Below are 4,600 nucleotides of genomic sequence, written 5' to 3'. Positions count from 1 at the left end.
TCTGCTTGCACACATAAGTGACAGCAAGGCATACTTGATCCACAGCCATACAGGTTACACTGACGGTGTCCGTGTAAAACAACTTTAACACTCTTAATATGTGCCACACTGTGAACCCACACCAAACAAGAATGACAAACACATTTCAGGAGAACATCCGCACCGTGAGACAACATAAACACAACAGAACAAATACCCAGAACACCTTGCAGTCCTAACTCTTCCTGGCTGAAATATACACCCCGCTACCACCAAACCCCGCCCCCCCTACACTGCGCCCCCACACATCAACCCCCCTCTCCGTGTGTCGGTTGAGGTGGGCGGGGTTTGGTGGTAGGGGGAGAGGGGGGGGTGTATATTTCAGCCAGGAAGAGTTAAGACTGCAAGGTGTTCTGGGTATTTGTTCTGTTGTGTTTATGTTGTCTCACGGTGTGGATGTCCTCCCGAAATGTGTTTGTCATTCTTGTTTGGTGTGGGTTCACAGTGTGGCGCATATTAAGAGTGTTAAAGTTGTTTAAACAGACACGTCAGTGTAACCTGTATGGCTGTGGATCAAGTATGCCTTGCTGTCACTTACGTGTGCAAGCAGATGCTGCATACAACATGTGACTGGGCTAGCACGCTGGCTGTACATGTTGTAGAGGGTGATAAAGGCAGTACCAACACTGCATGCTCACCAGACATTCGAGAGAATTGGTTCAACCGCCACCCGCCCGAATCTATTTAAAATCTATTTTTTTCGTCATGCATCCGCGATCCGCGCATCTCTAATATATATATATATATACACACACTACATCTCTAATATATATATATATATACACACACTACCGTTCAAAAGTTTGGGGTCACCCAAACAATTTAGTGGAATAGCCTTCATTTCTAAGAACAAGAATAGACTGTCGAGTTTCAGATGAAAGTTCTCTTTTTCTGGCCATTTTGAGCGTTTAATTGACCCCACAAATGTGATGCTCCAGAAACTCAATCTGCTCAAAGGAAGGTCAGTTTTGTAGCTTCTGTAACGAGCTAAACTGTTTTCAGATGTGTGAACATGATTGCACAAGGGTTTTCTAATCATCAATTAGCCTTCTGAGCCAATGAGCAAACACATTGTACCATTAGAACACTGGAGTGATAGTTGCTGGAAATGGGCCTCTATACACCTATGTAGATATTGCCCCAAAAAGCAGACATTTGCAGCTAGAATAGTCATTTACCACATTAGCAATGTATAGAGTGTATTTCTTTCAAGTTAAGACTAGTTTAAAGTTATCTTCATTGAAAAGTACAGTGCTTTTCCTTCAAAAATAAGGACATTTACATGTGACCCCAAACTTTTGAACGGTAGTGTGTGTGTATATATATATATATATATATATATATATATATATATATATATATATATATATATATATATAACACACAAATATAACAAACAAATGTTCTCTCAGCACAAGCATGGAGCTGTGTAGCATTTGTCTGTTACAGAATGACATCACACTAAGACATTCAGCGACAGTTTTCAAGTGTTTATCAGTAATTTTTCTTTCGTTATTTAGAATTTTGGTACAGTAAAAACCTTTTAAACAAAGTGAAATTTTCTGAAATTTGTAGATATATTCTTGCTATTGTTTACATTTTCAGAATGTATAATATTGTTTTTTAGAGAAATGTCAGGTTCAAACACTGATGACATCTATTAAACAAGACAAAGAGGCCATACTTGCCAACCCTCCCGGTTTTACCGGGAGACTCCCGATAAACTCCCAGAATTCAGCCGGAGCTGGAGGGGGCGTGGCGTCCAGCTCCATGCGGACCTGAGTGGGGACAGCGGCGACAGTCTGTTTTTACGTCCGCTTTCCCAAAATATAAACAGCGTGCCTGCCCAATCACGTTATAACTGTAGAATGATCAAGGGCGAGTTCTTGGTTTCTTATGTGGGTTTATTGTTAGGCAGTTTCATTAACATCCTCCCAGCGCGGTAACAACACACAACAACAGCAGTCACGTTTTTTTGTCTACCGTAAAGCAGTTCATCTTCCGTAAACAGCAATGTTGTGACACTCTTAAACAGGACAATACTGCCATCTACTGGATAGCCACCGTAACACTAAATTTCAAGTATTTATTTTATTTAGATGTATAATAAAATATATATATATATATATATACATATATATATATATATATATATACATATACATATATATATATATACATATATATATATATATATATATACATATACATATATATATATATATATATATATATATATATATATATATATATATATATATATATATATATATATATATATTTATATATATATATATAGCTAGAATTCACTTCATTTACTGACTTCAAGTGAGGAAGTCGTAGGGCGTTGGAAAGAGCACTTTGAGGAACTCCTGAACCCAAATACATCAGACACACCCTCCCTGATAGGAGCAGGGCCTGAGGATGATGGGGGATCGACGTCGATCTCTCGGAGTGAAGTCACCGAGGTAGTTAGACAACTCTAAAGTGGCAAAGCTCCGGGGGTTGACGAGGTCCTATCAGAAATGCTGAAGGCTCTGGGAGTTGATGGGCTGTCTTGGTTGATACGCCTTTTCAACATTGCGTGGAAGTCTGGGACAGTGCCGAGGGAGTGGCAGACTGGGGTGGTGGTTCCCCTTTTCAAAAAGGGGGACCAGAGGGTGTGTGCTAATTACAGGGGTATCACACTACTCAGCCTCCCTGGGAAAGTTTACGCCAAGGTACTGGAAAGGAGGGTCCGGCCGATAGTCGAACCTCAGATTCAAGAGGAGCAATGTGGATTCCGTCCTGGTCGTGGAACAACTGACCAACTCTTTACGCTTGCGGGAATCCTGGAGAGGGCCTGGGAGTATGCCTATCCAGTCTACATGTGCTTTGTGGATTTGGAGAAGGCATATGACCGCGTCCCCCGGGAGATCTTGTGGGAGGTGCTGAGGGAGTACGGAGTGAGGGGAACCCTGCTAAGGGCCATCCAATCTCTGTACAACCAAAGCGAGAGTTGTGTCCGGGTGCTTGGATGTAAGTCAGATCCGTTTCCAGTGGGGGTTGGTCTCCGCCAGGGCTGCGCTCTGTCACCTATCCTGTTTGTGATTTTCATGGACAGGATTTCTAGGCGGAGTCGTGGCCATGGCGGAGAGGGTATACGTCTCGGGGGGCTAAGGGTTGCGTCACTGCTGTTTGCAGATGATGTGGTCCTGATGGCACCTTCGGTTCGTGACCTTCAGCTCTCACTGGATCGGTTCGCAGCCGAGTGTTCAGCGGCTGGAATGAGGATCAGCATCTCCAAATCTGAGGCCATGGTTCTCAGCAGGAAACCGATGGTTTGTACAGTCCGGGTAGGGGACGGGACTCTGTCCCAGGTGGAGGAGTTTAAGTATCTCGGGGTCTTGTTCACGAGTGAGGGAAAGATGGAGAAGGAAATCAGCCGGAGAATGGGAGCAGCTGGGGCAGTATTGCAGTCTCTCTGCCGCACTGTTGTGACAAAACGGGAGCTGAGCCAGAAGGCAAAGCTCTGGGTCTACCGAGCTATCTACATTCCTACTCTCACCTATGGTCATGAAGTGTGGGTCATGACCGAAAGAATAAGATTGCGGATACAAGCGGCCGAAATGAGTTTCTTCAGAAGGGTGGCTGGCATCTCCCTTAGAGATAGGGTGAGAAGTTCAGTCACCCGAGAGAGACTCGGAGTAGAGCCGCTGCTCCTTCGCTTGGAAAGGAGCCAGCTTAGGTGGTTCGGGCATCTCGTGCGGATGCCTCACGAGCGTCTCCCTAGGGAGGTCCTCGTTGCACGTCCCACTGGGAGGAGACCCCGCGGCAGGCCAAGGACCAGATGGGGGGATTACATCTCCTCTCTGGCCTGGGAACGCTTCGGGATTCCCCAGGAGGAAGTCGCAAATGTTGCTCTGGCGAGGGAAGTCTGGGGGTCTTTGCTGGAGCTGCTGTCCCCGCGACCCGATTCCGGATAAGCGGTTGAAGATGGATGGATGGATGGATAGAATTTACTGAAAGTCAAGTATTTCATACACATATATATATATAATATATATATATATATATATATTATATATATATATATGAAATATTTATGAAATACTCGAGTTGGTGAATTCTAGCTGTAAATATACTCATCCCCTCTTAACCACGCCCCCAACCCAACAAGCAACTCCACTCACGATGGCTCTAAAGCTCAGTGATGTGTTGCTAACTTCAGCATTTTTCTTCTTTGTTGATGTTTTGCAGTAGTTAACATCCATGATGTAACAATGCTGCTAATCTACCAGAGTCCACATTTTGTTAACCATTTTATTCATTCATACTTTTAATTGGATAATAACATCAATAAAATGCAATCAAAAACATTTCTGGGAAAAAAAAACAAATAAAAAAAATTAGAAGTCCTCTCTTTAACAATGAGAAAATATAATAAAATAGTAGCTACATATATAATATTCAATACATGCACACAACTTAAAAAGTAATTACAGGACAACATATAAGACTAGAAGATGAGAAGCACTACATACAACATCAAATATACATTCTTATTAAACATGCTGTGTTT

The 4,600-nt window shown here is 42.8% G+C and overlaps 1 protein-coding gene across 1 annotated transcript in view; it reads right to left on the bottom strand.

The window, feature by feature from the left end:
- Window positions 1-4,355: 4,355 nt before the first annotated feature.
- LOC133643607 (zinc finger protein 568-like) overlaps window positions 4,356-4,600 on the bottom strand; it is a 30,602-nt gene continuing 30,357 nt past the window's right edge. Inside the window, exon 3 of the mRNA XM_062038278.1 lies at window positions 4,356-4,600. This exon is cut by the window's right edge and continues 1,089 nt beyond it. The gene's annotated coding sequence lies outside the window, so the exon portion shown is untranslated.

The sequence above is a fragment of the Entelurus aequoreus genome, linkage group LG26, assembly GCF_033978785.1.
Source record: "Entelurus aequoreus isolate RoL-2023_Sb linkage group LG26, RoL_Eaeq_v1.1, whole genome shotgun sequence".
Taxonomy (NCBI): domain Eukaryota; kingdom Metazoa; phylum Chordata; class Actinopteri; order Syngnathiformes; family Syngnathidae; genus Entelurus; species Entelurus aequoreus.
This window is presented reverse-complemented; position numbering and strand designations above follow the sequence as displayed.